The 13,910-nt window shown below is 38.1% G+C and overlaps 1 protein-coding gene across 9 annotated transcripts in view; it reads left to right on the top strand.

Annotated features, from left to right (window-relative positions):
* The window catches only part of DLG2 (discs, large homolog 2 (Drosophila)), a 2,293,993-nt gene that overhangs the window by 2,057,346 nt on the left and 222,737 nt on the right, over positions 1 to 13,910 (top strand). The window contains exon 1 of one of the 9 annotated variants that reach the window (XM_011938536.1): positions 1,543 to 1,810. The exons of the other annotated variants lie outside the window; for them this stretch is intronic. The gene's annotated coding sequence lies outside the window, so the exon portion shown is untranslated. Of the gene's footprint in view, positions 1 to 1,542; positions 1,811 to 13,910 lie in introns of those variants that run through there. 9 annotated transcript variants of the gene reach the window in all.

Consider the following 13,910-nt stretch of genomic DNA (forward strand, 5'->3'; position numbering starts at 1 on the left):
GTTTATTTGACTAATGGTGGAAGTAAAGCAGAGAGAAGCTAATGGGCTGGGCCGGCAGCCCAGCACAGAGCCCTGGGCCCTTCATTCTCTGATAGAAAGCCCATCTCTGGTAGAGAGATGTTAGATCTCTTTAGGACTTTTCCCCATTAACTGACTGGCAGGTTAGAAGACTCCTTAGCACAGTAAAATTCACATCTTAAAAGGTAGTTTAGGGAGAAGATGTGGCAGAAATTCATTTTGTCAAAGTAAATATGGTAGGAATGAGAACCATTTGAGGGTACATACTATAAACTAGGCACTGTATTATTTTCTTGATATTCTCCGTTTAGTCTTGTGATGTAGGTTTTAATATACCCATTTTACAGATAAAACAATCCATGTTATAGTAAATTAGTGGCAAAGACAGTGAAACACAATTCTGTTGAATTCCAAAACTTATTATCTTTTTATCCTTTCTACTAAAGGCCATAGTAAATCAATCTGCTCTCATTGTTCATCTGCCTCTAGCAGTTTAGTGTAAAACACTGCTTGGGGCCAGATAATATATGAGTCTGGGCTGTGAAACTAAGTTGCCTGGAGTCCATTAGAGCTCTGCCACTTAACAGATGTATGATCCTGTGTGGATTAGTTAACCTGCCTGAATCTCAGCTTCTTTCTGAGATACGTTGCTCATGATAGTACTTACCTCAAAGGGACATTTTGAAGATTAAGTGAGTCAATACATGCTAAGCATTTAGAATACTGCATGGCACCTAAAATGTGTTCAATAGTTATTAGCTATTATTATCCAAAACATGTTTTCCAGTGCTGTTATTCAATGAACCTAAAAAGGTTATACTGACCTTTTCAGGGAGGAAACAAAAAGCTCAGGCACTGCTCCCCATGAAGCCAGCCTGTTAATGATTTTTGGTCAACAGTACTGTTTATGATTTCCAGTCTTCTCATTTGCTGGGCTTTCATGCTAGAGGCAGCATGGTAGAATAGAAAGGCACTGTACGTTGCCGTCAGAAGACCTGGGTTTGGGTTCAAGCTCAAATCACACTTTGTGTGACCTGGGCACTTTATCTTTCTTGCCAGGGGTTCCTTATCTGCACAGTAAGGAGGTTGGACTCCGTAATCTCTAGGACTCCTTGCATTCCCTAAATTCAGTGAATACCAAACAAAGTCACTTAGCCTCTCTGATCTCTGGTGCTCATCTGTACTGTAGCACTCCTGATACCTTCTTTAGTCACTGAGAGATGCAGTGAGAGTGAAAGTGTTTGGTAGACTGTGACAGGCTATGCAAATATAGGAGTCGATCCTTACTATTATGAGCATTAACCCTGAGTAATACGCCTTGCTGTATGTGCATTGGTGCAGGGGCTTTTTCCACATTTTGTTGTCTTTGCCTACCCCTCACTGAGTTGGGTGGATCCACCTTAACAAGGTGTAGGGGAACACAAGCAGAGGATGGGGGTGCAGTACTGATGGTGGGAAAGCATCTTATTGGTTAATAGTGGTACATCCCAAACACCAATTACTGTCACTGCTTCTAAGGCTGATATATTTATCAGGATGAGTTACAAGGAAATATATGTACCCAGTGAGCGAGAATGCTTCATGGTCACCCCCTGTGATGTAAAATATGAGAATCTAGGAGGGGCTGTTTTATAATTCATCAGGTTCCGCTAGTGAGTTCTGTCGGAGTCTTAGTTATAAAGGCAAGTGTGAACCGGACAGCAGACAGGAGAACCTGGCACCAAGGAGACGGAGAAGCTGCCTTTGGTGCCTCCTGCCTCCTCCCTGCTTTGTTCCAATAATTTTGTGCTCGGTAAGTTCCCTGGCTTTGCAGCTAATCGTTGTTGTTGAATAAGCTTGGCAAACCTACCCGTAGTTTGGAATATGCACTTGCTGTCAGAAGTGTGTGTCAGTGCTTGGGCTCCTGACAAATTCCACAATTTCCTTTTAACGAGCAAAATAGCTTAAAAGATGAAAGAAAACCCAATGAATCAATTATTCACCTTGATCCTTGGAAGACTGCTTTCTTTGGTTGCTAAAGTTTCTCAGGTTTCATTCTATCAGTTTCATTTGTTGGGTGAGCTTTGAAAAGAACAAGTCTCTTTGTCATGAAATTGTTTTTCTTAGCTGCCAAAAAGGAGGTATGTACAGGGTGGTTTGTCCATCCCCACCCCCCTAATTCACTCTCCTCAGCAATCGGCAAATCTTAAAACAGACCGTTTGCCTGGTAACCAGCTCCAACCGAGCTGAACCTGTGCAAGGCAAGATTCAAATTGCAATCTTTTGTGTGAACAGAACTGAGGGGCTGTGAATAATTGGCATTGTGGCGATTATTGTGAAACTCAGTATGGTGGTAGTCCTGCGTTTTGCCGGGATGGGATCAGAATCCAATGAGATTTGCATTTGGCATGCCTGTTGATGATGTGGGAGAGGGAGTGAAAGAAAAGACTCGATCGTTATGGAAAGAGCTGTACGATGTACCCGCAGGACGGACAAATGCAGAAGGCATGACTGTTGTATTTGCATGACTTGTGGCTGGCTGTTTTCTCTAGTTTCATTGTCACCATTAACATTTACCTGAAGCTGCATTTCTGTCTCATCTGGGTGTGCTGCGGGTCCTTGCTCCAGGTCCTAGCTTCAGGTAGGATGTGTGCTAACTCCTGGTCAGCTAACTATAGGAAGTCATTTCCTCTTCAGAAGGAAAGAGAAGTGAACGCTGTACCTTCTTAGACTCTCTGCTGTGTTGTTTTGCCTCTGTCCAAATCTCATGGAAACTAACAGCTTGACGTACTTTTTTTGCAATAGCAGATTTAACTGTGGTGTCATATGGCATATTATATATGGAGAGGAGTAACAAGGACATTTTTTTCAAATGTTTCAAGTGTGTCTGGCTTGTTGACATTCGCTTTATTTCACTGGCAAGTAGCTACTGTCTTCTAAACCCATAACTGTTTGTCCAAAGTGTTTACCTGCACACTATTGTAATTTCTCTTTACATGTAGAATCTGTAGATTTAATAAATGTCCTCTTTAACCTCAAAGAAAGCAACTCATTTTAGCATCTCTTTGAAAAAAAAAGTATGCATTTTTTTCACCAAAGACTTAGCTTACTCTTTGCTTTATTTTTTGCATAAATATTTTGGTTATCGGCACCAGCACACTTCCAATGAAGTTATTTCTCCTTTCTTAGTATACTTTCTGAATATACCAAAAACTTGGCAGATTTGGAACATGGAATATATATTTTTTCAGGAACACTTTTTTTGTACATGCTTCTTTTGTCCATAAATAGCTTTTCCATATTTTCCATTTCTCTGAATAAGTTCTGCTTAAAGAGCAGACGAGTGATGTATTGTGGTTGGCACTTAGGGGTGTGTAACCTGAGACTTGGTTTCTAATCCACAAGCGGCTGCCCCACAAGGGGTCTGTAAAATGTCTTATGTTTGGCTCAAAGCTTATGGATAGAGCAATAATGATTAAGATAGGAAATTTCAGCAAATCATCGCAGATACAAATGAACATCTGTGTTTGATGCTCCAGCCAGCCCATGACATTTTGTAAAGCTTAGGTCACACAGCTGAAGGGTCCTAAAAGTGTTAATATATCTTAATGCCAAGAACAATGTAGTTGTATTTGTTGTGAAGTACCTTTGAGCTGTACTGTACATTAAATTTTTAAAAATTACATACCAGACTCCATGGTTTATTTTACAGCAGTATCTGGGTTTTGATTCAGTGTTGTTTTGTGGAAGAATAAACCTATGTACCAGTCTCAAAAACTGAACTTCTTCTCATTTGGCAGTGTTTTTTCCATTTTCTCCACTAACCCATGATAAACTCTATTTATAGCAACAAAAGAAAATTTAATATGAGTTATCCCCAATTAAATTTACAGCAAGACAAATATAAACTGTGACAAGAACCCTCTTACAGGGCACATACACACAAAACCATGTCTCTCAAAACAGGATTAAAAGCTAAACAGGCAAATGTTAATTTTGCCTACGTGATACATATAATTTCCTTTGAGAGGGTAGGGAAGGTGGCAAAAAGGACATGTTTAAAAGTGCTGTTCAAAGACCTGGCTCAGCAAGGTGTAAATGGAAAGGGCAAGGGTTTTGTGTCCCCAACCAAGTATTATTGTCTGCACTTCATGCTCTTTCTCTGTAAAATGGAGGAGGGGAAAATTAGGAGAATTAACCAAATTGATGACATAGGTAAAGCCAATAGTATACTCTTTAGCACAAAGCAATGTCCAATGAAAGGTAGTCATTGTTGTAAATTGTGTTTTGTCAAATATATTAACTCATTTTGATAGATGTTGATTTTGTAAGAAATTTGCATGGTAAACAGGAAGATTATATAATTTTTCTAATTGATAAGATATACTTCTTATAACTAGATCATTTTGTGTTTTTGTTTTTATTTTGGAAACCTAGTAAAGACAGGGTTATTACCTTTCTGTTCACTTTTAACTAATTCCTAGAATAGTATCCAAAGTCTTTACATAATTATTTAAAGAATACATTTTATTTCCAATAGAGAACATGGAAATAAACTGGTGCCAAATAACACATCATATCTTTGTACGTTATTTGCCAAATAACAACTAGGCCATAATTCCAGCCCTGACGTTGTACTAAAATACCTGACAATACTAGTAAATATAGTTTATGATGTCCCAGGCACTATGCTAACAGTTTTACATGCATTTTCTCATTTAATTTTCATCACTACCCTACCAGGTAGATCCTATTTTGCTTACCATTATCAAATAAGGAACTGATAAAGAAAATTTTGTTTAAATATACTACTAATGTAAATTGGCATATAGCAGTGCTAGGATTTAAACCCACGCCTATCTGATTTCAGGATCCACATGGTGACCAACATGTTGGAAGCATGCAATAGAGTTTGCCCAGCTCTTCACACTTCCATTTTGGGATCTTGGCCCCATATCTGCTTTGATTCCTCTCCTCATATGTTTAATCCCTCTCAGAGTTTAGGGAATATTTTAAAAATGAAGTTGGGGATTTCCTTGCTCCCACTTTTGGTCTATGCCAGTTAAGATCACATTTTCCTGAGCCATCTCTCCTATTCTTACCGAAGTATAAAATTTGGTATAAAAAAAATGAAACATAGAAAGGTCGTAAATCTACCAAATTCAAGGCAAGCTCTGAAAGTTACCCTAAATCAGTACCGCTCTTTGAACTGAGCAAATTTCCCTGTATCTCTGGCTTTAGAGAAGGCTCTAGGCCAAGAGGATGGGCTCTCTTAGATTTTGCTCTCTCTCCCTTCTGGATCACATTCAGGGTAAATAGGACTCAATAATTTTTTCCCCAAACATTCCTGAGCTCACTTTCAAGAGGTGTATGATGTGCCTCCCCAACCCCCTGCCCCCGAGTCTGAGGGGAAACCAAGAGTCTTCTATTTGCATGAGGGTAGGAAATAGGGCAAGGGATGGATGCTGTTAATCATTGCCTGCACTGATGAGCTGAGATGTCCACACATCTGCATGAAAGGTCTTTTGTGGTGCAGGAAGAAACTATGAAAAAGAAGAAGGGCTAGCCCAGGACTGGGAGCCTCTGTTTATGTTCTTGTTGTGGGTCCCAAAAATATGAGTCAGCCCTAACTTGAGTTGCAGAAGATTTACTTATATTTCAGAGAAGTAAACTAAAATTCCAGTGGGTTGGTTTTGCGGGGATTTTGTCTGTTTTTGCTTTTGACTTTTTTCCTCGATTAACCCAAAAGAAATCATCTGAAGAAGGAAATGGTCAAAACTGTGAAGATCTCAGCTTCAAGGAAAGACGTTGGCTTTTCTAGTTCAGAGGCATAGTCTTACTTTGGAAAACAATTTTAGGATTGGCTGGATTAAAACTGTCTGCCATATGTCTTTTAGGGCACTTGAAAACAGTTGCTTGGAGAGACCCTAGCTAATTTCAGGTGTCCTTTCCTTATCTCTAGTTTTAAATTGCAATTGTAACACTTAGGGCAGAGGACTAATAGAAGGCTGCTTGAATGATCCAAGTGGAACCCTGCCTCACAGGGGAGGTTCCCCCTGTAGGAAGAATCAAATCAAAGCAGAGATGACTATCAATGACTTTGTGTGGCCTTATGCCATTACTACAGCCCCTTCTGTTTAGTGCATCATTCTCCCAATAGTTCCTTTTCATCTTATGTCATGTTGGAGACAAAGACACTCCTAAGGAGAATTAACAGCCAGGAGTTCTAAGCAACAAATCTTTGTGATTATTAAGAACTTTGAGGTTTGGGGGATTTTGTTTTTGTTTTTTAATGAAATGAAAGCTATTATGCAATTAACGGGAATGATTTTTTCCTTTTATTTTTGTTTCTTTTAGTATTATTTTCACAAAGTAGTTTTCTAGGTGGAAAGAATGCATTGTTGGAAGTATTCCCTACTATTAAACCTTGCAACTTTGCATTCCTTAACTAAAAAACAAGTATAGCAATTCCTGTCTCACACGGCAGTTGGGAAGATGTAAATGAGATAACTTTATTTCCCAGTATTAGCTATGCTTTCATCCATATGAAAGTATCTGACACAGTAAATACTTAATGCATAGTATGCCTACATTAAGTGTTCACCCAATCTGAAAATATAGTGGTTAAATTGATGACTCTGTGAAGACTAATGGGTGCCATATTTATTTTGCCTAGAAGAGTTGGTAGTAGAGATGGTGCAAAGAGATAACAAACAAACAAAAGCAAGACAAAGCATGCCTTTGGTGGTAGCATCTCCATTTTATTTTTAGTTTCTTCTTTATGTTTTATTTATCATTTGAACTTTTAATAAACATGAATCATTCACATAATTACAAGAAAAGGGAAAACACACTTTTAGGAAATTAGAGGAGAAAATAGCTGTTAGTATATTGTGAACATCTAACTCTGAAAGAGTCAAACCAAATATTAAAAAAATGCAAAATACTTGGGAAAGCCATGTGTTCTGGTGAGAATAATCCAGATTACCTTGCTTTGTTAGGTTATTTTCTAGTTCATTTGTCTATTATTAGTTATTTATTAAGCATGGACCATGTGCCAAGTGTTCTGCTGGGTGATGAGATAACAAAGATGAAATACTTTAATCCTTCAACTCAAGGAATTTATAATCCAAGAGACATGGATAAATAAGCCCATAGCTGCAAGTGTGATTCCTTCTCAGCCATGACAGCAACAGATAAGGCTGCTTTCCATTGTAAGTAGTGTCAAGCTTGCAAAACAAAGTAGTTTTCTAGGAGGAAAGGCAGAATGCATTGTTGGAAGTATTCCCCATTACTAAACCTTGCAACCTTGCTTTCCTTCACTATAAAGCAGGTATAGCAATTCCTGTCTCACAAGGTGGTTGGGAAGATGTAAATGAGATAACTTTATTTCCCGGTATAAGCTATGCTCTCATCCATATGAAAGTATCTGGCACAGTAAATACTTAATACATAGTATGCCTACATTAAGTGCTCACCCAATCTGAAAATACAGCAGTTAAACTGATGACTCAAACTGACTTGCTCAACAAAGGGAATATATACTCATATTGGTGATTGTAACTTAAAAGTACATCAGTAAAGTCAGCTTCAAGAGGTCTGATCCTGTAGCTCAGCTCACAATGTTGTCAAGAAATCCCTTTTGGTCCTGCCACACTGCCTGTCTTTGCGTTAGCTTCATACCAAGACTAATTGCCCTCATGGCCCCAGGACAGTTGCCAGTGGCTCCTAGACAACTTGTTTTCATAGTCACATCCGGCTAGAAAGAGATCCTGGCAATGATTGCTAGAATTCACTTTGAAGAGACTGGCTTCTATCCACCCCTGAACATGAGACCAAATCTCCAGCCCCATTCTAAAGCTTAAATAGGATAAAGACAGTCTCCCCAGGACATTATGAGTCCTTAACTGAAATTTGGCAGCTGTTGCTGTTAGGATGGGATGGTGGTGGGGAAGGATGCTGGAAAAGAATCCAGCAGCCATCTATAACTTGTGAAATGTACAATACATAATGTACAAATGTCTACTAGAGTTAGTACATAACATAATGGAATGAAGGCGAAGCATTTGATGGTGCGTGTCCCTAAATTGGTTTCCAGGAAGAGTAGGAGTTTGCTAGGGGAGAAGAAAGAAGGAAAGGCTTTGAGGTAGAGAAAAATGCTCTTTGCCACAAAAGCTAATGAAGTAATTGTTCAACTCACTGCCTATCTTTACATTGGCACTACTGCGGAAATCACCAGACAGTCAGAAGCCATGTGCCCAGTAGAATAACAAACAGAAAACCTGGAGTATCAGTCTCACCAAAATTTGTTGTTAAATAATGACCATTGAGTTCTAAGCTAAACCACAGTCGAATGTTCTGATTCTTTACAATGTGGATACAGATTTGGAGTCAATCAATGTGAACTTTAAAATGTATGTTACCAGGCTCAAGAATTATAGTATTTTGAACAACATCATCATCTTCTTCTTCTCCTTTTTACTTCTAATTAAACCTGCTCAGAGAAGATTAATGACTTATACAATAACTCAAGTGTATTTGGATTTTGATATCGTGATGTTTGTGATGCTAAAAAATATGATAAGACAAATAATATATTTTGGTACGTGTGTTTGCTATATCACTTTGGAAATGAGCCATAGAGTAAAATATTTGTTAACAAAATGTCAATGCTTCAAAGAAAAATTAGACTTCACTCTGATTTCTGGATAATTCAAAGTTTATATAATTCATAAGTTCTTCAGCCTTTGGCAGTAATCATCATTTCTTTCCACTGAGGAAGTAGAATACTTCCTCCATTAAGATTGTACTTAATGGGCTTGGTAATAGTTTTCCACTAAAATTCCTGACTCCAAATTTAATTAACTACACTTTGGATTGTTTTCCCACTTTTACAGCATAGAAGAGGAAGTGACAAAACTGTTATTTACTTTCTATCACAAGCGTGCTCATACAGTTCACAATTTTCTGTCATCCAAATGCAATGATTAAACATTCTTATTTCACTTATGAAGCTTGTCTCAGTGCTGTCAGTCCACCTACCTGGTGGGTATGCTCCTAAAATATTCATCTGTCTATCTAGCTTCATTCCAAAGAGCAGAAAATAATAGCAATAAACAGAATCAAAGTATATTTCCTCTTGCCCCTTGCTTCTGGTGTATAAAATCTGTTCAGAAAATCTGTATCCAGGCATGGGTAAGTGCTCCCAGCCCAGCTGTGTCAGTGAAGAGCCCAAGACTTCTGTTTTAACTCAGAAAACATGCTTGAGTCAGAGAAGGGTGCAATGACCAGGTAGGAAATGCTTCCCAGGGCACTGGCTTCTTCCTCTTCAGATTAGACAGTTCTCCAGTGCAGAGAAAGAAGCAACTAAAAATAGTGGAAGGGTGACAGATAATGTTTATTTAAAAGCACATATGTCACATAAGCATTAAAAGGTACCATTATTACCGTGGCATAACTTCGCTTCCCCATAGCACAAACCAGATAAAATCTTCTTTGTCTTGTTTTGTGGCTTCCTTGTACAAATAGAGAAGCTGTTCCTTAGATGAATTTCTTACCTTATCAGTAAGTGTGTTGAGTTCCTGACAAATAGAGGATGCCAAAGAAGTATCAAAAATGCCAGTGCTAATATTCCGGCTGCAGGCAGTGCTTCTGCTTCTTAAAATATTGAAATATATTCTTTTTAGTAAATAGCTTCTTCCCTGGGCTCTTTAGGTGCTCCTCTCCAAGCTGCTTCAAACTGGAATCCCTGAATCCCTTCCCTAGGACTCTCACACATCTCCATGCTTGAGCAACTAAAGCATTAATACCTGGCACAGCTAGCTATAAATATTTTGACATCACTTCTATGTAACACTCATCTTATTTTTAAAGAACTTATGGCTACAATTAGGGAGAATAACATTTAGACACAGGAACAATGTGTAACTAAGTATTAAGATGTTTAAGACGGCCCTTTAGGCGTTTTTAAAAAGTGGGTAAAGGAGATATTTGAGGTTGTCTGGAAAGACAGATCAGGGATTTGGATAGGGCAGAGGTAAAGGAGTAAAAGACAATGGCAGAATGTACAATTTTAAAAATTCATTTACTTAACAAATAATAACAAAATTCTCCATTTGTTTATTGCTGCTGTGTGCAAATCACTGAATACATGTTATCTCATTTACTTCTCACAGTAGCACTATAAAAATAGAGGAGAAAATGATGCTTGGTCACATAGTTGGAACGTAGCAGGACAGCACATATGATACCCACCATTTCCCACGATGTGCAAGACACTGTATTAGGTGCTTGAATATGAAGATATATCTTTCTACTTGTATGGGCCAATAAACCCAAGGAAATACTGGCAGCCCCTTAATTGAATAAAAAAGTGCTAGTGGGTCTTCCACCATCAACAGCATCATTTTAAAATATTACAGGATAATGCATTATTGTCTTGCTTGCTTCAGTTGCCCCACTAGCAGCATAAAGAGTAAAATGTGAGCCATAAGGTGCTAGCTAAACTCATTATAATGTGATTATCTGATCTTCCAACATTAGTCTTCTCATGACCTTTTCATAACATAGGACATTAGAAAAAACAATAAAACACACAGTCAAAATGATTAGCCTATTTACAAAGTGTTGCTTTCCATGTTTAAATGGAAACTGAAAGAGGGAGCTTATTAATGATTCCATGGCAAATATCCCTTTTTTTGAAAACTCTCCAGTTATGCCTTGCACAACAATGAGCATATGTCTGTCATGACTAAAAATTATTTGGAAAAATATATGTTTTTAGGCCAAAACATAGGCATCATAGGCATTGCCTCATTTCTTACTAAAATACCTCACAGAGAGATTTGTTTTGTTTTGTTGTGTTTTGTTTGATGAAGTCTTGCTCTGTCGCCCAGGCTGGAGTGCAGCAGCGCACGGCTCACTGCAACTTCTACCTCCTGGGTTCAAGCGATTCTCCTGCCTCAGCCTCCCAAGTAACTGGGATTACAGGTGTGTGCCACCACACCCAACTAACTTTTTTTGTATTTTTAGTAGAGACGGGTTTCACCATGTTGGTCAGGCTGGTCTCGCACTCCTAACCTCATGATGCACCCGCCTCAGCCTCCCAAGGTGCTATGATTACAGGTGTGAGCCGCCACACCCAGCCTGAGAGTTTCTTGAAGGCAGGGATTTGATTTCATTCATCCCTATATGCCTAGCATCTCACATGATGCCTCAGCACAAACACACCAAAAATACTGGTTGATAAATGCCAGCTGATACATTCTTCAAAGGAGGATGGAGACAACATGAGAGAAAAGGTGGGGAAGAATTTCTGAAGCTGAGCTAGAAGATGATACAGGAATTTACTAGATTTATAGAGAAGAGTATTGTTAGGAGTACACTGAGCAATATTCCCAAAATAAGTAAGTATGCTCACAGAGTTTGCATGTTTAAGAAAATCAAGGAGGCTGGGCACAGTGGCTCGTACTTGTGATCCCAGCACTTTGGGAGGCCAAGGCGGGCAGATCACCTGAGGTCAGGAGTTTGAGACCAGCCTGACCAACATGGAGAAACTCTGTATCTACTAAAAATACAAAATTAGCCAGGTGTGGTGCCTGTAATCCCAGCCACTTGGGAGGCTGAGGCAGGAGAATGGCTTGAAGCCGGGATTCAGAGGTTGCAGTGAGCCAAGATGGCGCCATAGCAGTAGCCTGGGCAACAAGAGTGAAATTCCATCAAAAAGAAAAAGAAAGAAAGAAGGGAAAAAAAGGGAAGGAAGAAAAATCAAGGAAAGCCTCAATGTTTCTACAACATTTTTTTCTCCTGGTGTCCCATTTCTCTAAATTTCCTTCCTTACTCCCCTCCCCTTTATTTGTCTAATCCTCCACTCATTCTTTAAAACTCAGGCTTCTTCAATAAAAAATTGGCAAAGAAAAAAGAGACATAGGGTAAACACTTAAAAGTAACAAATTGTAAGCAATGAACATTTGTGTATTTCAATTCAAACAAAACATAAATGGTAAAACAAATCATGACGATGAGACAGTTAGAGATTTGGACACCAATTACATATGTGGTGACAAGTTATTGGTAATATTTGAGATGTGATAATTGTATTCTGCTTATATTAAAAACAAGCACCTTATCTTTTAGAGCTACACACTGACATATGCATGGATGAAATTATTTGCCTCAAAATAATACAGGAGAGGGAAAGTGAGTAGGGATATTGATGAAACAAAAAATAAATAAGCATTATTTGTTTATTTATTGATTAATTGTCCTCCTGAAAGATGTTTCTCTTCCTTTCCTCCCCACCAGTTGGATCTTTCTTGCTATATCTCAAACACTCCCGGCTTATTTCTGTAACTACATTTATCTCATTATATTATAATTGTCTGTTTTGGTGGATCTTATCACCAGAGGGAGCTCATTAGTAAGGACAGATTTTTCTTTGTCCTTCCATTGACTGCTAATAGGAGGGGCTCAATAGTATTGGATAGAAGGATGAAAAGATAAATGAATGGATACAGACTCTACATAAGGATGTGTGATTCAAGTAGTGTGGGTTCCCCTTGATTTCCCCTACATTCATCTAATTCTTAAGAAACAAATCTCAATTTATGTTTTATACACTAAACAGCATTTGCTCAGAACAGAAAGCCATAAATGCAGCAGTCTAATTAAAACTAGATAATTCACACATTTTCATTTAATATTAACAGAATACCATGTTGCAGGGCCATGTTCTTAATTAGGATAAGATAACATTGTACCAAACCCATTTAGTTGTCACAGTGATAAGGACGATATAAAGGAAAACATTTTCCTTGTGTTTAAAATTTTTAAAAATTAAATTAGGGTTATTTGAATCTACTTTTTAAATGTAACATTTACAAAGAAATGTACATATACACAGAAATACATACATCTATATATGTATTCATGAAGATGGAGTACACGTTCCATGAGACACAGCAGGCTAGAATGTTTCTTTATAGAAACAAAAGTTTGCCTCCTTTTTATTTTTAAGGAAAATATTTTAATCAAATCACTTCATAGTAGTATACTATAATTGGAAATATCAATTTACTTAGATTCCTTTCTACTGTTAACATGTACACACCCAAAAATTTGCTTGAGAAATACTTTGGGAATATATCTGTCCTTCAGAGTTCTTAGTTACCCACCCAGGAGCAATGCAATTAGATAAATTTATTAAAACATGCATGATGTTACCAAGAGAACCTGTTTAGCAGACCAGATGGAATTGCTGGGGTTTTTTTTTTTTTTTTAAGAAATGTCTTCATCTATGACAACACAATGAATTTTCTTACATCTTAAAATTTCATGAATATGTGCTTGTGAGTGAGCCCAAAGGTGTTTGTTTTCTTCTGTGGTAGAGATAAAATTCCTGGTATTAAACTGCAAGTAAGAACAACATATACTAAAACCTATCATGGTGACCAAGAAGTATTGAGACTCGATATATAGAGTCACCAGTGATGGGTGTTTTTATTTCTGTATGTCCAGAACCTAGCCTTGGCCTAAAAACTGTGGGTGCTCAGTAAATTTTGTTGACCTTTTTTCCTGCTTTCACCTTCTCCTGGGAACCCTGTCACCTACCACCACAAGTATCCACTTTATTTGTAACATGTAGAAGAAGCCCAGAAATGATGAAAGCACATTAACTGGAGAAGATTCTATAGAGTTTGGCAAGACTCTTGAGAAATGCAGAGGTGAACTAAACATCTGTTTACCCCTAATCCTCACAGAACTCACTGGAATATTTATGATGCCTGTCCTCGGCTGGATAAGCTGATTGAGTTAGGTAGATGTGATATTGAACCCAACACGGTATACATCACTGCCCTGAGAGCTAAGAGACCAAAGAATTTAAAGCATAGCTATGAGGTTAAAATTATTTTCAG

The sequence above is a fragment of the Colobus angolensis genome, unplaced genomic scaffold, assembly GCF_000951035.1.
Source record: "Colobus angolensis palliatus isolate OR3802 unplaced genomic scaffold, Cang.pa_1.0 Scaffold174, whole genome shotgun sequence".
NCBI lineage: Eukaryota > Metazoa > Chordata > Mammalia > Primates > Cercopithecidae > Colobus > Colobus angolensis.